We start from the raw sequence: 22289 nt of genomic DNA, 5'->3' as shown, positions 1-22289 counted from the left end.
CAGCTGGAGATCAGCCAGCTCAGTCTGGAACATGATAATGAAAAACTTCAAGAAGAAAACCATCAAGGAAAGAAGACAAAATGGAACCAATGGTACCTTATAGATTTATGTACTATATGAATTTTTGAACTGTACTAAAAAAAAGCTATCCATTTTAGAATTCCATTAGAAAGTTTGAAAGTGATTTAGTAATAAGAAAATAGAAATTAACCAAACAAATAAGCAAAATTGATAACACCAGTAAAACAAAAGCAATAAATAAGAATGGAAGTACATTAGCAACTTGGTAATAAACATATTTAGGTAGCCATAATTATTTAAACAATAAGTATTGGACAAACCTTATAGTATGTTTATACTAGGAGTATGGGGAAGAGAAAATATTTGTATGTGGTAAGGTGGAGATGTAAAAAAAGCTAAAACTTAAAGTACTTTCAATTCAATTTCCCAACTTTCATTGTTCTTTTATACCAATATCATAATCAATGGTTGAATTAACGTTTAGAATATCATGACTATGCACATATTGTTTATATGCACGTAGCACACCACCATGGTTCCTTTTTTTCCATGTTATAACTTTATTTTCCAAGAATGCTTCTTCTGGTTTCTTTTTCCAGCTTGTGTAATGAGAGATAGTACATTAATGATAATACATTAATGATAGTACATTAATGAGAAAAAGGTGAGAGACCTTTTTCCAGTTTGTGTAATGGAGATAGTATGTATCAACCTCCCTTGCAGAGAAGGTGGCAAAAGCTTCCAAAGTTTTGTTTGTAAACTTGAATTTAATTGCCTTGTGTCCAGACCCACAGCAGCAAGATTTATATTTTCATTCTGCTGTCACCTTCTCCATAGCTTGACAAATGCATTAAATTAACTAATTCATTAATCATTAATTGAAAACAGCAAAAATCTTCAGGTTAGATGAAAAGATTATCATCCAACTGTGAGGAAGAGGTGGCTAGGCGTAGGCATGCACTGGTTTGTTTTTTAACATAAATTTGACACTTATTTCCTGTCTGTCTTCCATTCTAATTCCATTTCACCTCACTGGTCCACTTGACAGTTGAAGTCTGGAGCCTCTTAGGGATTTAGGGGGAAAATTGGGTGGGTACCATGTGTAGCCTCTTCCTGTATATCCTTCTTGTAGGTCTTAGATTTTAACTACTCCCTCTATTAAATGTCCCCATCTTTCAAAGCTGTATTATGTTATTTTACTGATATCTTCTCCCTTTGTCATTTTAGATTAGGTTTTTTTAAAATGAACTTGCAATCATTATAGTAGGGCTCAATGGTGTAAGTGAGTAAATAGGCCAGATATGTAATTATACATTTTGTACATGAACAGGTTGATGGGTGCAGCAAACCACTATGGCACGCGTATACCTATGTAACAAACCTGCACGTTCTGCATATGTACCCCAGAACTTAAAGTATAATAAAAAAAAATTCAGCTAACGAAGTTTACCCACATTTAGGTCTTCCTTCTACAACTTTCTTTTAGTATTTGTACTATCACAATAACCAATCCTAATATTTCAATGGTTGGTTCTAAACATGCAATATTTACTACAAATTCATAAACCAGATGATTATTCTCAACATATATTCCACTATATTAGGCTATTACTTAAAGACTCTTTTCATTTATCTTCTAACTATGACATTATCCTGGGCACAATACATTTATCAATAGTGCTGAACACTGCTTGAGCATTTCTAATAGTTTTATCATCTTGCTGAAGTAAGTGAGCTTAATTTTATTCAAAATGATCAATACTATTTTACATATTCTGCTATTTAGATTCATCTATTCCTAACTTTTATTTGTCTTGGGGATTTTTTTGTTATAATTAAAGGGTTTATAATTATCTCAAATTTTAATATACTGTTCAGTATGCTATTTTTTAAAAAAAAAATAAAAATTCTACTAACCTCCCATTTGTTGTTATGTTTGATTTCGATGAACGTGCTATCAATATCCTCACTCAAGTTATTAAGCTAAAAACTGTTGAGACAAAGTTGAGAGTGCAACCCAGTAACATAAGGCTGTAAACTATCAAAAAGTTGGCATCATTAACCAGCATCGTTTACTCACTGTCACAGAAATGGTAAGAACAGTCCCTGATTTAAATCATCCCAATTTCTCCTCTTGTTTATAAAAACATCATGACAAATCTGATCAAATGCCTTTGTTGAGACAGAGTTTTTATGCCACTATTTATATCTATCAGCTTACTGCATCTTATGCTTTACTGACACATGATAAATTGTCCTACGATTAGGACTATTTTTGGTTGAAATAAAATAAACTTCACTAAAACTTAAGTAGAAAAATAAGTTTATTAAAAGGATGGTGAATTGTTTTAGGAAATCCCATTCAGGGCCTCAGGAATACAACTGGAGACCTAGATCTTGTGGGGAAACAAGGAGGTCATCGTAGCCTTTCTTTGGGATGTCTCTGCAATTTGTTCCATTCTTCTCAACCTATCTCTCTACACATTAGAATAAGGCAACCAAAAACACATAAGATGTAGATATTTCAGTGCAACTATACCCCCCAAATAATTTTCTCTCCCTAATTCCAAGTTTTAAATTCCTTTGAAAGGATCTTCAACTTCAGCTGGGAGCCAATTATTGAATAAATAGGATTGACCAGAAGGACGTACTTTGCAGAAGGAGAAATAATCGGCTCAGATTTATTCAGTTTCTCTTCCTAAACCAATAACCAATAACCTCCACAATTATCAGTTCTTGCAACAGCAATTTAAGTAATGTGGGTGCTCTGAAAATTAGGGAGGGAGAAGTTATCTAAAAAGGTCAGGTAAAGAGGTTGATGAGTGAGTTGGTCATATGGTTTAATAAAGTCTACTATTTGGTGTTTAAATAAATACTTTCTTTTTTCAAATTGTAAAAGGGAAAACTTTTTCCAAATGCCAAACTCAAACTATCTTGTGTATAACCACAAATAATATAGAACCATAACAATTGTTGGTCAGCTGTTACTTACAGAAACAATGCCATGAAGCCACTATTCTATCACTTTAGCCTGTTTGGATACCGTTCATTTCTCTTCTATTTTATCTTTATATCTGTACTAATCAAGACTCTTTCTTGATTAAACGGTGGAAACTTAACTCAAATTTGAACTCTTGTCACAATCAACTGAAAATTCAGGGAAGAATGACTTAGAAAGCACCAAGTCCAGATGCTCAAATAATATCCTCAGCAATGTCTTTCATTATCTTTTAGATCTACTGATTTCATTAACAGATGTCTCTTTACATATAGTAGTAAAAATAGTCGCTGCAAACACCATATATGTACTCCACTATCTTGCCATCTCCAGTGAAAAAGTGTTCCTCTCTTCTGATTATACCAGATAAAATCATAAGACTGAATTTATTTGGTCTATCCTCATTTATACGCCTTCCTATGATCACCTTTGTGGTCAGTGCAATCACAACATATGGACTGACCATAAAGGACTTGGAAGTCCCCAAAAGGAATAGTTGCATTTTGTAACAGCAGAAAGGATTGCTGTTTGGGAGAGAGTACAGAGGCACCCACCTACAACCACAAACGCTTGCATGCTCCTGTGGAGGATATGAAGTACAGTTTTATCCCTTTGATGCCTCCAGTGGTGATATCTGGGCCTCTGCTCCAGTCCCTTTGCTTAATATTCAAATCTATTCTAATTTTGTTCTAATGCTGCATGCCATGCACTATATGATCAATTTAAAATGCCCAAAGCACCTAAAAGGAAGATATCAAAGTACCATAAATTGCTCACCAGTCTAAGATTAAGGTTATCCTATTCGACTAGTGCAGCTGGAGAACTGATTGGATCAGTGAAAATAATGGGCATCGAGTGGTTACTTTCTTCCTGTGAGTGAAGTATTTTCCATTATAGCTGATTTGACTGATTCAGGTTGTAGATATTGAAAGTATTTTTTATGCCTCACTGGGTATACTTCCTTGAGCATGAAAATGTAGAGCTATATAGAGAGTTTCCAGGATAATGTCATTGAGAAGATGAGAATGGAATCAGTTCAAAATGGAGGTAAATGTTTATTTTTTTTATAGGAGCTGAGATATTTTATCTAAAGAGACAAGAGAGTAAAACAATGTAATGCACTGATCCAGTTCATTGGGTCAAAGTAGTAGTGAAAGCTTTTGTATTTTTGAATCTTCTTTGTATTTTTCTTTCTTCAGTATGAAGGGAAGCAAAATCATCAGATGTGAGAATTTCGTGTAGGGTTGGAGGTTTGAAGACAGTGGGCAAGGTAATGAAGCAGCCGTCTAGTAGACTGGGAGAATGACTGGACCAGGGAAATGCTGGACTGTGGCTGGGAGTCACTGTAGTCCACTTTAGGTAAATGGCATGAAAGTAATGGGGTACCAGACTACCTTGTTTAGTGTTTTTCTCCAGCCACATTCAACTATATAGAGATAAATAAAGTGTCAGATTATTGCCAAAGAAGCAAAATAAAAGAAGGGATCCAAAGACAGTTAAACGATTCAGCTATGGTGTTTAAGGATGAACCATGGGATTTAACTTTTGTGAGAAGAGCGTGAGATCATGGGAAGCAAACTCTCAATGAAAATGTACCAGGAAAATTGAATGTAAGATTCTGTCGAGGTGTGAAAGGCTGGGTATTTTGGGAAATGTTCTGGAAAGATAAAGGGTGATGTTTAGAGAGTTAATGTATAATGTATAATGTATAAATGATCCTGGGGTGGGGAAAGAGTTGTCATTATTGCTGACAGCAAGGCCTAAATCTGTGTAAGAAATGGGAATAGCTTGAAAGACTGATTAGAATTGAGATCAAGATTACTCGAGAAAAAAAGTCAAGATAGTAAGAGTCCATTTGATTGGAAGGATCATTGTTATGGACATATAAGACAGAAATTGTAACAGCAGTGGTATTGAGGAGATGGCAGTGACTCAGGTACAAAAATCTTCAAGAAAGCCTTGGAATGTGTTTTTGAGTCGGGGAAAGGGGGTGACCAGATATTGGGAAGATGACTGCAAAAGGAAAGATTTTTGGCTGGAATTGTCAGGTGACCTGAGATTCAAAACACGAGGAAAAGACAAAGGTCAGACGTACAATAAAGAGCAATAACTTTTTCTTCCTCTCTGAGTCCTACAGTATGAAGAATGTAAGATAGAAAAAAACATTAGCATTTGAGAGGATTGAAAGAGAAGCATTCTCAGCAGAGCCAAGATTCACTTAGAACAAAAGGGTAAGTAGGTACTTAATGTAATGTGCATGTGATTATTATTTTTATTTTTGAAACACTGAGCCTTTGGAATGATGTCTTCATTTCAGATTGTTTTTGCATTTCATAAGGAAAGAAAAACTATTTTAACAAAGTAGATGCCAGACCTATCAGAATGAAAGAGAAACGTACGTGTCCATATCTAACCATATAAAAACATCTCTTTTTAATAATGTGCTTTGACATTTTTGATATATGAAGTGCTTGTGAGTCATTAATCAACTGTCTTTAATTAAGAGATTCAAAAAGGAATTGAACAAACAGCAGAGAATAGAAATAAAACCTCACATCCTTCCTCAGTCATTTGCAGGGGGTGGTAGGTGTAGGAATAAAATTCAAATGTTTATGACATGTTGGCTCTGGATGCAAACTTATGATTATCATGCTTTCATGTTGGGGGATTCAAAATGTATTTTAATCATGTAATTGCTCAGTTTTGATTCTACCACTGAATATAGTTTCCTGAAAATCAATAGTAATCACCATTACTCTCTTTCTCTAGTTTTCAATGCATACATTTACTTCCTTGAAACAAACATCTTTCTACGACCTCTTTGTCACATTGATGAATGGTGTTAAAAGAAAGAATAATGTATTTAATAAATCCCAACATTCAGTGAAATCGAGTTCTTTGTAAATTACTTTGGCTATCTTATATTCGTCTAGCAAAACTTAAATAATAGTTGTTTAGCAATACATTTAACAATTTAATTATTTATCTTCATATACAGATTATTGAACCACACTACTATTTGCTTGTCTTAAAAACAGGTATTTTTTTCTTTAAATAAAATGATACTGCAGGACACTGACACACAACTCTCTTTCCTTTAGACTAAGTGTTAAGTGACCCATATAACCATCTCAAAATTTCTTAAACAACTTGCTGTAAAACTAGATAAATAAATGTCTTGTGCAATAGCCTTGCAGAGAGGTTATGTTAGAGATGAAGCAAACTAGAATTGAAAAAATACAGAATATAATAGCTGCTGCGTGATTATAAATGGAGGGCAGTGCCTGCCTGTCTTGGGAGCTGAACCAATCAATCTGAGAGTCTTTGAAATTATGAATGTTGTTCCTTTCAGTGTGAACCTCGGCACTTTTTTCAGGTTTTAGCACTGACATTTTTGCCTCACAGTTATTTAGCTATAATTATTGTTTCAATAAATCTAGGCAATGTATTTAATAAATAAACCCACAGATAAAATGTCGTTCAAATTAATTGGTGGTTATTCTCAGTCATTGCGAGAGGGAGCCTCTCTTGTGGGAGCCTCTTTTGGATTTTTTTTCCTTTCTTTCTTTCTTTCTTTTTTTTTTTTTTTTTTTTGCTGAGCAAACCAACATGAGATCAATTTAACAATTACATATTGAGTGTCAGTTTTTTTCAGGTCACTAGATGCAGCACATACTCATGCCTTAAAAGAGCTTCTTATCTTAGAGATAGGAAACATATAAAGGAGATTTCCGCATCCGAGCCTCCATTGTCAGTCATCTGTATACATGTAAATCACTTGGTGCCTTCTTTACATGGATATAACTAATCTCTCATCCTAGATCCCTGTGAGCAGGATAATTTTTGTTTTTACTTGGTTTATTCAACCACATTGAGAACTATGTCTTGGGTACAAAGCAGTTATTATTTGCCCTACAAATAGTTCCATATATATTTGAATGAAGGAATGGCAATACAGTTTGGATTCTCCAAGAAGCACATTATGAGAGAAAGATAACACATAGAGCATTTATTGGAGAAATGTTTAGGATTAACACCTGCAGAAGAAAAAAGGAGGCAGGATTACGTGGGGGGAAGAGTTGTGCTGTGATACAATTTCAATGAAGTGCTCAGACATTGCTCTACAAGGAGCTCTTGTGCTCAGATGACACTTCAAAGTTGTCTGCATTTGGAGTAAGGAGGTTGGATGTTCATATCCCCATTCTGATCAGTCACTGATGCAGGAAACAGGGAATGGGCGTGCCTTACCCCATTCTGATCTGTCACTGACTGATGCAGGTAACAGGGAATGGGCGTGCCTTACCCCATTCTGATCAGTCACTGATGCAGGAAACAGGGAATGGCTTGTGCCTTACCCCATTCTGATCAGTCACTGATGCAGGAAACAGGGAATGGCGTGCCTTACCCCATTCTGATCAGTCACTGATGCAGGAAACAGGGAATGGCTTGTGCCTTACCCCATTCTGATCAGTCACTGATGCAGGTAACAGGGAATTGGCGTGCCTTACCCCATTCTGATCAGTCACTGATGCAGGTAACACGGAATGGGCATGCCTTACCTCATTCTGATCAGTCACTGATGCAGGAAACAGGGAATGGCTTGTGCCTTACCCCATTCTGATCAGTCACTGATGCAGGTAACGGAATGGGCGTGCCCTAGGCAAGGCTTTGCTTTCAGATGAAGCAGGGCTTAAATTTGAATGACATGAGGGCTATTTTATTCCTTCCTGGGACTCCAGATGGCGCCTCATAGGATCTCACACAAGTGAATCATTTATATCATGGGTTCGTCATGTTTTTAGCATGTTAACAGATATGCAAAGTGTAATGGAGAATCAATGAAAAGAAAAATAATGTATGAATGGAAATATTAAGAAAGGCTTCGTGCACATTGAATAACAGGCATGAATACAATGGGTGCATATCACAGAGAGAATTTCTTATTAAGTAGATAGTATGAGAAAAGGCAATAAGGGGGAAATAAGCAGGAAAACCGAGAAAACAAAATTAGCTTGCCTTAACTGGTGTATGAAACGATATTTTAGAGAAAAAAACAGTAATTATAAATAGGAGTTACATGAGATAACTGAATTTCAAATCTATTCATCTCTGTTTTGTTTTAATTTTCTGTAATTTTAATAAAATAACAGCTTTATTGTACTTTTATCTACAATATTTTAAGGTCAATAGACCACAAATAACAAACTTCCTGTAATGATAATTATGGTAATCAGGATAAAAAGTAATGGAAGAGGCCGGGCGCGGTGGCTCACGACTGTAATCCCAGCACTTTGGGAGGCCGAGGCGGGCGGATCACGAGGTCAGGAGATCGAGACCATTCTGGCTAACACGGTGAAACCCCGTCTCTACTAAAAAATACAAAAAAATTAGCCGGGCACAGTGGCGGGCACCTGTAGTCCCAGCTACTCGGGAGGCTGAGGCAGGAGAATCGCTTGAACCCGGGAGGCGGAGCTTGCAGTGAGCCGAGATCGCACCACTGCACTCCAGCCTGGGCGACAGAGCAAGACTCCGTCTCAAAAAAAAAATAAATAATGGAAGAAAGCCAAGAGACAATGAAGAAGTGAAACATATCTTGGTAATTGCATTCCACAGGGGACAAGAAGAAGTGCATACAAAGTTTTTAGTCTGAGTGTTAGAGAACATTAGTGTAACATCTGAACCAAATTTCCAGGTTCAATTTCCAGAGGTCACCCTTTCACCTGAGGCTGCATGTAACTGCATCTAAATCTAATGAAAGTCCTAGAAATTGACAGATCTATTGCAACCAGAACTGGACCAGCACTTCGTTAGTAGTACAGCCAGTCCAGAACCTGACTCTGCTAAGATCTTAACTCCTAGACCTAACTATTTTAAAAATTGCTAAGTCTCAACATGCCTCATCTATTGTTATGTTGGATTCCTTCCCAAAATTTAAATCTTTCCCTCAATCCTCAATCCCATTCTGTACACCTTTACCCTTACAGACTTTTTCCTGATTTCTTAATCCAGTGCTCTGTGTTTTGGGGATCCTTATAACTTGGGAATATTATTTCAACTAAAATGAAACCTGACCTCAATGACCAAAACAACTTCTTGGATAAAAACTATTGGGAGATTGAAATGACCAATCTGTCTTCCACTTAATGCAGTCACAATTGAAGACATGCCCTAACATTTTTATTAGCATGACTTTTTTACCATTTTCCAAATGCACCATGCTTCCCCTCCTCTAGGCTTTCTCATTAGCCATTTTCTCTGCCAAAAACCTTTTTCCTTTTCACGTGCTAGCTTCTTCTCACCCTTTATTTACCTAACTCATTCATTCCATTCAAACTTCAACTTTGATGGAACTTCCTCTTGAGTAATTGCCCTTGTATCTCAGGATTAGGTTTCCTTTCTATATGGTCAGGAACACTGCTCAGAAGTTAATTGATATTCCTTTTTTTCTTTATTTTAATTGAGACAGAGTCTCACTCTGCCTCCACCTCCTGGGTTCAAGCCATTCTCCTGCCTTGGCCTCCTAAGTAGCTGGGATTACAGGTGTACACAGCCACGCCCAGCTAATTGATGTGCCTTTTACTTCTGAGTAAATTTTGCTAATAGTCTGGAAAATAACTCGGAGAAGAGGAAGACGATTTCATATAAATACATTTCTACACATGTGACAATAATAACATCTTGATTCCCTGAGGGTAGTATATAAATCTGTGAATTACAAATAGGTTCTGACTGAATTCACAGTTCAATTATGGTCTGAGCTGGAAAAACTCAGCTACCTGCATACCCAAACCTGGGTCCCTGTGCTGAAGGGAACTTGAGCCTTCCATGATCACAGACCGCACTATGGAGAAACCACACAGGACTTTGCATCCTACTTAAACTCTAGGATTGTATGGGAAATTTGGCTTCAGTGTTTGTGCCAAGGATCTTTGGTGAAAATAACAGAAGGGTGTATCACCATATAGATAAGTGATAAACTGGTTGGCTGGGAAGTACACATTTGGGGGATTCATTGCTAAAAGTGAGGTCATCTCTACATCTTTAATACCCTAAGCATTGTGGCAAAGGAGAGAAAAGCTCTCCCCAGGAGAGAATGTTGGGAACCTGTTCAGTTTGATGTCCATGCAAGGCAGAATGAGGTGAAGAGGTCTATGCTAAGTTGAGAGCCTGGAATGCAATTCATTCACTTACCAGATGTGGCCTCTGACATGGCTGTCCTAGTCAGATTAAACCCTTGCTCACCTAAGACCAAGTCTCCAATGCTGTCTTTGGGTCCAAGCCTTCCACATAGCATCTTTGATTCTAGGGGCTTACGGCAGGTAGATACTACTAACGGACTCAGTCTGAGAAAGGGTTGTATGGCAGTGAGTGTGTGAGTGTGCCAGTGGACAGGAGTGTTGTCCAACAAAGCCTGAAGTTTCAGATGAGTACAGCTTCCAAGATTGCTGATGCATTGAGGATGTCTCTGGGTACCTTGGGGAGAGACTTGCCCTACTTGAGCATGGCCCTACTAAATCAGCCATCCCTTGATTGTTTTCAGCCACTGTGATGTCCATTTAGGAGCAATCTTGCTACCTAGATTATGATTCATTTGAGATTCAGGCCTTAGGAAAGTCTTTTAAAGGGCCCGCTTATATACTTCAGAACTAGGACCATTGAGGGGTCAATGTAAAGAGCAGAACCTAAAACAATCAAGATTCAGCTCACCCCATATGAGGAACAGCTGTTTCTGCCTGTATTGAAACCATCTGCTTCCCCTGCTCCAGGAGGCACAGGATGGGGAACAGAGCCAACAAGTGGTTTAGTCTCCCATGTCAGGAGAAAGGATCCCAGGGTCTCCAGCCATGTCAGGACCACTAATGGGTTTGGCGAGATTATATGGCTGCTTGTTGGTTCCTAAATCTCATCCCGCCTCCCTGAGAAGATGTCCTGATAGGTCTGGATGATCTTCTAAAGCGCTCCTGAGGTCAATTAAATATTCCTTTTATTCTTTCCCAGATGTGCTTAGGACTTAGCTAGAGCCCACAGGTTAATTCAGTTAGCCACAGAAATACTAGTCTCTTTACTGAAAAAGCCACATCTTCATTTCAAACTGAAAGGTGAAACTTCTTTTCTGTTTTGGTGTTGGTCCAGCTCACATCTGACATGATGCAGAACTTTACGGATTTCTGAGAAAAGGATTCTTGGTTTGAATTTTAGATATGAAGCCTCTGGGCTGTAAGACTTTGTGAAATTTCTGGAATGTTCATGCTTCAGTTTCATCATCTATAAAATGGTACTAACTGGAGAATTTCTATGCTATGGTTGTGTAAGAATGAAATGAGATTGTTAATAGCAAGTGTTAGGCACAGGATGTCACAAATTTTAAGAGCTCAAGATACATTTGTCAGTATTCCTCTCCTCTCTCTGTTAGAAGATGTCTCAGGGACAGGATTTGTCAAAGTCACAACTAAGAGGGACTGTCTATAGCATACTAGACGAGACCAGGAAAGACTCATAAATTGTGGGTCCTAGGACAAAATTAGAATACAGGTCCTTTGCCAGGCATGGGGAAGTCAACCTCTCCTAACCAAATGCCCACCTTCCCAACCCAAAAATTAGGGGTAGGCGAGAGCTCTCACCAATTCACCTAACCAATTATGTCCTGACACAACCAGCTTAGGCCATGAACAGCTCTTTTCTAACTCTGAACCTTCCCATACATAAGACCCCTTGCCAGTGGTGGAACATAGGTGTTCTTCATAGACACAATCCTGTCACTGCCCTAGGTGGACAGCCACAGCAGCCACAGCAGTGGATAGGGTAGGGAAGGCCAGGTAGACCTGGGGCACCTGGAAATGGGGAATGGATGGCTGAGAACCTGTCCTGGGAAGGCAGAAAGGTGGCAGTATACAGGACTGCATCGCGAGCTGTGGCTCCAGGCCCCCACTGGATCAAGTGCATGCTCCATTGTCCCATTTGACTTACTTACAGAATTCAGAGATAAATTTATTAAGAATTTCAAGACAGCCACTCCAGAGCATTAAACCTCAAATGCTGAGCCCTTTGAAGTGTTGGGCCCTGTGCAACCTCACTGAGCACACACTGTGAAGCCAGCCCTAGGAGAGACACAACCTTTCCAGGCCAAGGGCTCTCAGATACCAGGAGGGGATTTAAAGAGACCCAAGATCTGTAGGACATTCAAGTTTAAGCACAAACTGAGAGAAAATAAACAGAGGGACTCAGAGCTCAGGCTGTGGGCAAAGATGAGAAAAGAGATTCCCTCCCGAGAGGCATTGCTTTTCCTGTAATTCTGTGTCTCTTTTGTGAGGAGCAGGGAGTTATCAGGGCCATCTTTACAAGAGCATCTACCTCCCAGCACCAGGAAGCCACCTGTATCTTACAATTCATAATGAAAACAATATAAGCTAAGAGTCTTGACTCTACAGAGGGAAGTGATGGTGGCTGGGACTGGGAAGAGCAGACTCCAGAAATGCTTTCAGCTGCCTGTGTTTCCGAGAGCTGGAGACATGGAATTTGGAGTTAGGATGTAGTGTGGGGCATAAGGACTCTGGAGATAGCACAGGTCCTCAATGCAAGCCAAATCTGGTTCCCACCTATCACAAAACACAAGCTACTTAGAAACTTCTCACGGAAATTCACATTTCCTAAAACAGTCATAGCATACCGCCTTCTAGTATGTGGACTTCTTCCAGTATAACTACCTGACAATAAATCTAGTCACAAGGCCAAATTTGCCATTCAGCACTTCCAGTGGCTCACTCTCTGTCTTTGGACAGATCCCTGGAAAAGTGTCGTATGGTACAGCCTGACTTTCACCAGGGACTTGCCACCCAGAGGGTTGGTCTGTGGAGCATTTCTCCATGCAGTAATCCTTCCTGGAGAGGATGTCACCACCATGATTCCACCAGCATCCATAGGCAGCCAGTTGCCTCAATATCATTTGGAGACACCTTTTGACCCACTGGCTGCAGATCATAAATGTTATCTTTGTCCAGGTACTTTCATAGCCCTAATCCCTATGTCATTTGTTGCTTTGAGTCCTTCCAGTACCCTCCAGCATCATATCCACATTCTGCTGCTTAGAAATAACAGTGATATTAATTTATGTGGATGCACTTGCTGTTATTTTACCAATAATAAACTATCACCTTTTAATTTTTACTGGATAGCAAATGTGCATTCCTTTCTTGGTCAAGTTTTTATTATTCCTGGTTTGTTTGCCCAAGTTCTGCATATTCTTCTCCACTAGCTACATTTTCAATACGTCTGTAAACAAACCTCATTCATCTCTGACCCTTTGGTTTTGAATAGAATTTCCTAATTTCCAGTTTTTGATGGTTGAGCTGCCTTCTTTATCTGGCTGGAGAACATGTTGAGGATATGAAGGCTCATCCTGATCTAGGTCTTTGAGCGTGACAAGGCTGTGTCTGCAGTTTCCCTGGAAACTCTGTTGGGTGGATCCATAAAGGCAACTTGCCACATTAAACATTAAATTCCCTGAAAGCAGAAAAAGTATGTCTACCATTGTATCACCAGGGCCCAGAACAACGCAATGATGATCATTAGTGTTAAATAGGGGGTAAGTAAATGGTAGAATTTGAAGCTGAGTAAGAACAAAATAAAAATTATAAGTTAATTTTGCAATGACCTGAGTTTGAAATGAGTCAAGTTATCAATTTGGATGTGTTTCATAGCCAAAAAGGAAATGCAGATCTAATCTTGGTGGGAGGTTAGTAACAGAGATTGATATTTGCAGAATATCCTGGGATACATCTGCATAGTGGTTCGATGAGACAAAAGTGTTGGGTAAAATTATAGTAGAAAATAAAGTCTAGGACCAGTTGTATGCTCAGACCTCTGTATGGGCTTGATTGTAATAGGCATCAGTATCTGATATTTTTGCACTGTGCTCTTACCTCTTTATACATGTTTCTTTCCTTTTATTCATTGTTACTTATTACTATTATATGTATATGTACTTATTACTGTTCACCATCTCCTATCACTCTGCAATAAAGTAGGATAATAAATAAAACAAATGTAGAGAAAATGGAAATAGCCATTGACTGATACGGTAAAAGAACTAGAATTAGATCAAGACAGGGAAAGGCAAGTTTCAAAAAGCAGAGTGAACAAATACTGCAGGGATATCCATGAATGAGAACTGAGAGGCAAGCATGGGGTTTTATCTTAGGTGTCATTAGTAAACCAGGAGAGCAGCCATAGTGCACTGGCCCAGGTCAGTCATGGCAGTGAGGTAGAATTAAGCTATTCTGGGACAAAAGGCTTGCAGCAAGTGTTTGAACTGACCATCCTGTGCAAGTGTATTAAGGTTTTCTAAATTTGTCCAGATGAGAAGCATGTTTGATCCTGTACTGCGGGCGGAGCTGAGCATATCAGCAAGGGTCAAGTGATAAAAGCAGACATACCAGGAGCAAAAGCCAAATAATTTTATTTGTGACCCTGGTCTCCCTGGGAAAAAGTTTTCCTTTCTACTTATAGCAAACGGACTTTTACGTTCACTGCAGAGAACTATCTTCATACACAATGTAAATGTTACAAATTCATTGAAAATATAATTCAAAGAACATGTCCTCTTCATGTAAAGTTGGCAGTATGACCTCAAAGTCTTTTCAATGCCTGTAAAGGGAGACATTTTTTGGCAAGTTTCCATTTCTGGGTTCATTTAAAATGCTCATTTTCTTTATCAAGATTCTTGTTCATGTCAGTACATGATTTTAATGATTTGACCTCTTTTCATTTCTGGCCCTGATACTCACTCTGTTGTCATTCATGGGTGGTTTTTCTTTATTCATTAAGTACTTAGGTCTTTAAATTGTAGACATATTACTTTCATTATAGAAAATACAATTTATTTCAAAACCACATATTGCTATAAGTTAAATTTTTAGTAGAAAAATAGTCCAAGAATTAGTTGTATGATGATGGTGTCTGAAATTGTATTTCCCAAAATGTAGTTCGTACAGCAAATAGTCTTTTGCTAAGAGTTTATTTTGTAAGTAATATGGAAGCCTGGTGAGAGACTAGGAGACAGGTAAAGGAGGATCAGCAACAAAAGGTATATTACTGAGCCAGGAACCACTGCAGATCACTCAGGTGCAATGCCAGTGAGAACCTATGTGGAAAATATCTCAGAACTGTGGTCCTGAGGGACAGGTAAGTGTGGTTTTTATTCACTCACATTCATCCTCATTGGTTGAGGTTTGCTACTGCAATCATTAAGCCCTTGGCACTTCCAAACTGTCCTGCAGGCAGATTGATCTTGATCATACAGACAGAGAAAGCTGCGCGACAGAGATACAGAAATACACAGTAGAAAACCATTGGCATATAGGAGGACTTCCCCAAAGTTGCCATTATTCTCTGTAGTGGGCTAAGGAGATTTCAGTGAAGCATTAAGTGTATCACCTGAAGTCTACACCTTGTATCATTTAGATCTCATGGCCAACATTCAATCCACTCTGCCCTTCACTGATTCACCAATATGATAGACAGCTATGATTCTTAAGAAGATAAGAACTATAACGAAAGAATTAGTCAAACTGAAGTTGAATGTGGTACAGTTAATCCCGTGATAAAACTGATATTTATTACCTCTTTCTTCTACCACTTCTTTTAAGGTCCCTTCATATTTGGGCAACACTTGTGCTGGTCTAGACTGCAAGCCTAGTCAGATAACATAGACCTTCAACAGAGTGCAAAAGAATTAAATGAGTCCTTAGTTACCATGCCCTTGCCAGGTCCTGGTTGCTGTAATTTCCTGCTTAATGTTATTATTGGGCATGGAGACATCATTAGGCACCCAGGTGAATGCCTTGAGTGATCAACATACTCTTTTCCTATTTTCATTGTATAATAGTGCCTCTAGCTCTCCATAATAATTAATATAAAAATTCCAGACATGATAATAGTAATTATTGTCTAAATCTCTTACAGGCAGCCACTGTTATATGCTAAATGGAAATCTTACAATGTTCTCTTATAGAACCACCATATTCTTTCAAGAACCAGAGCCTTAAATCCAAATATGCCTCTGGTTGCAGAGAGAAACACACTAACTATTCAAGTGACTCACTGGGAGTGATGGTGATATTGGCTGTTCCTTTCATATTTTGGTTCTAAGAGACTTGTAGTCTAGATATTGAAGACATGGGCCTATAAAATGATAAATATTCTGCCACTTTTAAGATTCTAAAAGAGTGTATTTGGGAAGTGATCCCAAGAAGTACATCAAAAGAGTGGGGATAATAAAGAAGGAAATCCAATAAGTAGGACATTAATGCTGGGGACAAATTGAGCTCAACCCTGCTAGAGACTCTCTGAGAGACTGTGTAGAACACACCTCAACTGTCAGTCTGAAGGTACAGGAAGCTAAAGTATAATACACCAAATTCCTACTTTGTGGCACTTCCACTGTATCCTGGGCACAAGTTGATCTTGCTCTTGTAGCTAGAGAAAGCCCTCAGGAAAAGACAAATTTTCATGATGTAGAAAGTTATTAGCATGTGTAGTAGCTGTCCCCCAAAGATGTAGGTAACCTCTGGTGTGGCCAAAGGAAAAGAGGTGAGTACTGACTGCAATACATTGATAGCCAAACTATTAGGTTGGTGCAAAAGTAATGGCAAAAATGGAAAAATAAAATAAATAAATAAATAAAGTGTACACCATAAGAGAACAAGATAAGCTTCAAGAGATCCGTGCAATTCTATTCCCATAGGATACAGTGAACCTTCTCACACACCAAGTACACAAATGGCAAAAATACCATTACTTTTGCACCAACATAATATCAAGAGTAAAGCTGACATGCATGCATGGTTTATATGTCCCTTGGCAAATAAAGTATATGATATTATTGTAATGGTGACTGAAGAATTTATAAAATGGTAATAAAGTTTGATAAAGAGAATAGTAAACCAAGCTGGGACATCCAGACCAGAACTTTATGGATCTCAGTGTAGAGAGAGGAGTACTAAGAAAGAAAATGGGCCGGAGAATTCTGTAACTCCACATTGGTGCTAGCCAAACATCCCACTCTATCACTGAGTTCAGACATGCTGCAATTGGTACAGGTTCCCTTGTGAGGCAGGGATTCTTGTGTTGAGAATTCAATGAAGTTGTTTTTGTTTATTTCTAGAGAAGTTGATTAGAAAGATCTTCTTTGGAATGTGATTCTAGGTCAATGCTTTGGTGCAGAGAGGTAAAACAGTTTTGAACGCATTTCACTTGATTCTTTATTACCTCCTCCTTCTTTGTCACACAAACTGGCTAAAATTCATTTTAATTGTGCAATTTATTGTTCTATGGTCATTTAGTAACAATATGATAATCATAAATTAAAAACATTTGAAGCTTTCATATGCGTAGATACATTCCATATCCAGAAAGGAAGAGCAATATCAAAATTGTGAGAGTAACAATTCCTCCCTATTTGGAACATTCACATTCCTACAGATGAAAAGAAGTTCCTGTGTGATCTGAATAGTCAGACTACTGGGACAAGAGTGAGGCTGTGAGGTGGATAGCTTTCCTGCTGGTCTGGCATGGGAGCTGACGTAGCTCCCATCCTTCACCCTGATAAAACCATCTAATTGAGAGCTCCAGGAGTCACCTTCATCGAGGCTAAGACCTCTGCCCAACACTGGGTATTACATTTACCCACCTGCTTTAGCTACAACTGGTGCCTACCCAGAAATACCTCCCCTATTGGCTTGGAGCCTGAATCATCAACTGAGTAAATAAACTACTTGGGAAAAATAAAATAAATAAATAAATAAAGTGTACACCACAAGAGAACAAGATAAGCTTCAAGAGATCCCTGTGATTCCAATCCCATAGGATACAGTGAACCTTCTCACACACCAAGTATACAACTACTACAACTAGGATCTGGGAAACCCAGTGTACAAAGATGCTCTATAACTAAGGATCTCATACTGAGTCTTCACCCCTAAAAGCACCAAGAATCAAATTAGGCTAAAATAAACTACAAACACTAAAGTCAGATCCTTCAGAGGGGAAAAAAAGCAATAAAAAAAATTCCAATCAAAAATAAATTCAAGAACAATGTGAAGAAATAGTCTACCCAAATAAGAAAGAACCAGAATGTTAATTCTGGTAATATGACAAAACAGAGCTCTATAACACCTCCAAAAGATCACACTAGCCCCCCAGCAATGGATCCAAATCAAGAAGAAATCTCTGAAATGCCAAAGAATTCAGAAAGTTAATTATTAAGCTACTCAAGGAGATACTGTAGAAAAGTGAAAAGCAACTTAAAGAAATTAAGAAAAAAATTCAGGATATGAATAAATTTTTCTCCAGAGAAATAGATATCATAAAGAAAAAAATAATAGGAATTTCTGGAAATGAAATACACACTTAAGAAAAAACAAAATGCAGTGGAAAATTTCAACAATAGACTAGAACAAGTAGAAGAAAGTATTTCAGAACTTAAACACAAGGCTTTTATTAACCCAATCAGTCAAAGGCAAAGAAAAAAGAAATAATAAAATAAACAAAGTCTCCAAGAAATAAAGGAATACATAAAACAGCCAAACCTAAAAATAATTGGTGTTCCTGAGAGAGAAGTGAAGTCTGAAAATTTGGAAAGCCAATTTGAGGGAATAATGGAGAAAAACTTCCTTGGCCTTGCTAGAGATCTAGACATCCAAATACCAGAAGCGCAAGGAACTCCTGGGAAATTCATTGCAAAGAGATTACCACCAAGGCACATAGTCGTCAAGCTATCTGAAGTCAAGATGAAGTAAAGAATCTTCAGAGCTGTGAGACAAAAGCATCAGGTAACCTATAAAGGAAAACCTATCAGACTAACAACAGATTTATTAGCAGAAACCTTACAAGCCAGAAGGAATTGGGGTCCTATCTTTAGCCACCACAAACAAAATAACTGTCAGTCAATAATTTTATATCTAGAAAAACCAAGCTTCATAAATGAATGACAAACTTGGTTTTGCTTGTGTTTTCAGAGAATCAAATGCTAAGGGAATTTTCCACTACCAAACCAGAACTATAAGAAATGTTAAAAGGAGTTCTAAATCTTGAAACAAAAGCTTGGTACATGCCAAAATAGAATCTCCTTAAAGCATAAAACTCACAAGGCCTATAAAACAGTAACAGAATGATAAAAAGAAAGTAGGCAACAACTAACATGATGAATAGAACAATATCTCACATCTCAATATTAACATTGAATGTAAGCGGCCTAAATGCTGCACTAAAAAGATACAGAATTGGCTGGGCGCAGGGGCTCACACCTGTAATCCCAGCACTTTGGGATGCCGAGGTGGGCGGATCACGAGGTTAGGAGATCGAGACCATCCTGGCTAACACAGTGAAGCCCAGTCTCTGCTAAAAACACAAAAGAATTAGCCAGGCGTGGTGGCACATGTCTGTAATCCCAGCTACTCGGGAGGCTGAGGCAGGAGAATTGCTTGAACCCGGGAGGCGGAGGTTGCAGTGAGCTGAGATAGCACACTGCACTCCAGCCTGGGTGACAGAGTGAAACTCCATTTCAAGAAAAAAAAAAAAAAAAGATACAGAATGACAAATTGAATTAAAAACTGACAACAAAATATCTGCTGTCTTCAAGAGACTCACTTAACACATAAGGACTCACATAAACTTAAGTCTAAGGGGTAGAAAAATATATTTTACACAAGTGAAAACCAAAAGCGAGAAGGAGTAGCTATTCATATATCAAACAAAACAGACTATAAAGCAACAATAGTTAAAACAAAAAAAGACAAAGAAGGGCATCAAATCATGATAAAAGGATTAACACAACAAGAAGATATTATAATCCTAAATTTATATGCACCTAATACAGGAGCTGCCAAATATATAAACAATTACTATTAGACCTAAGAAATGAGACAGATAGCAACACAATAATAATGGGGGACTTCAATACTCTGCTAACAGCACTAGACAGATCATCAAGACACAAAGTCAACAAAGAAACAGTGAACTTAAACTATACCCTGGACAAATGAACTTAACAGATATTTACCAAACGTTCTTCACAACAACTGCAGAGGAGACATTCTTCTCATCAGTGCATGGAACATTCTCCAAGCTCTACTAGATGCCAGGCCACAAAACAAATCTCAATAAATTTATGAAAATCAAAATCATATCAAGTATCTTCTCAGACTACAGTGGAATAAAACTGGAAATTAACACCAAAAGGAATCCTCAAAATTATACAAATACATGGAAATTAAATAGTCGGCTCTTGAAAAATTTTGGGATTAACAATGAAATCAGGATGGAAATTTTAAAAAATTATTTGAATTGAATGATATTAATGACAAAACTCATCAAAACCTCTGGGATACAGCAAAAGTGATGCTAAGAGGAAAGTTCATAGCATTAGATTCCTACATCAAAAAGTCTGAAAGAGCACAAATAGACAACCTAATGTCACACCTCAGGGAACTGGAGAAACAAGAACAAACCGAACCCCAAACCAGCAGAAGAAAAGAAATGACAGAGATCAGAGCAGAACTAAATGAAATTGAAAAAAAAAAAATACAAAAGCTAAATGAAACAAAAGGTGGTTCTTTGATAAGATAAACAAAATTGATAGACTAATAGTGAGATTAACCATGTAAAGAAGAGAGAAGATTTAAAAAGCTCAATGTTAAATGAAAATGGAGATGTTACAATGCCACAAAAATACAAAAGATCATTCAGTGCTACTATGAAAATCTTTACATACACAAACTAGAAAATCTAAAGGAATTGGATAAATTTCTGGCCGTATACAACCCTCTTAGATTAAATCAAGAAGAAATAGAAATCTCGAACAAACCAGTAACAAACAGTGAGATTGAATCAGTAATTTAAAAAATTCCCAACAAAAATAAATGTCCAGAACCAGGTGGATTCACAGCTGAATTATACCAGACATTCGAAGAAGAATTGGTACAAATTCTACAGAAACTATTAAAAGAAAACAAAAACAAAACAAAACAAAAAAAAAGAGAAAGAGAAAATTCTCCCTAAATCATTTGTTAAAGCCAGTACCACCATAATAGAAAACCAGGAAAGGACATAATAGAGAAAAGAAAACTACAGAGCAATATGCTTGATGAACACAGATGCAAAAGTCCTCAACAAAATACTAGCTAACCGAATCCAACAGTGTATCTAAAAGATAACACAACATGATCAAGTGGGTTTCAGATCTGGGATGCAGGGATGGTTTAACATATACAAGTCAATAAATGTAAAACATCACATAAACAGAAACAAAAACCATATGATTATCTCAATAAACACAACAAAGGCATTAGATAAAATCCAGCATCATTTTATGATAAAAACCCTCAACAAAATAGGAACAGAAGGAATTTACCTGAAAGTAATAAAATAAACCTTGAAGCCATATATGACAAACCCACAGCCAACATCCTACTTAATTTTTTTCTTGCTGATTTGTTTGAGTCGCTTGTAGATTCTGGCTATTAGCCCTTTGTTGGATGCATAGTTTGCAAATATTTTCTCCCGATCTGTGGGCTATCTGTTTACTTTGTTGATTTTTTTCTCACTACTGAGTATCTACCCAAAGAAAAAGAATTCATTACATGAAAAATACACATGCACACACATGTTGATAGCAGCACAATTCACAATTGCAAAGATGTGGAATCAATCTAAGTGCCTATCAACCAATGAGTGGGTAAAGAAAATGTGGTATATTCACCTTATGGAATACTACTCTGTCATAAAAAGGAATGAAATAGTGTCTTTTGCAGCGACTTGGATGAAGCAGGAAGCCATAATTCTAAGTAAAGTAACTCAGGAATGGAAAACCAAATACTGTATGTTCTGACTTATAAGTAGGAGCTAAGTTATGAGGATGCAAAAGCATAAGAATGATATAATGAATTTTGGGAACTCAGGACAGAAGAGTGAAAGGGGAGTAAGGAATAAAAGATGACATGCTAGGTATAGTGTACACTGCTCCAGTGACAGGTGCAGCAAAATCGCAGGTGCACCAGAATCTCAGTAATCAACACTAAAGAACTTATCCATGTAACAAAAAACTACCTGTACCCCCAAAATTATGGAAATAAAAATTTTAAAAAAGGATGAGTAGCCCATTAGAATCTTAGTTTTTTGTAGTAATTACCTGAGTCCATAATACACTTGAGGTCTATTAAGGTATAATTTTTTCCATTAGTAACTTGAACATAATCTCCATTAGACAATGAACTGG

The sequence above is a fragment of the Pan paniscus genome, chromosome 22 (assembly GCF_029289425.2).
Source record: "Pan paniscus chromosome 22, NHGRI_mPanPan1-v2.0_pri, whole genome shotgun sequence".
NCBI lineage: Eukaryota > Metazoa > Chordata > Mammalia > Primates > Hominidae > Pan > Pan paniscus.
Note: the sequence above shows the minus strand (reverse complement) of the source record.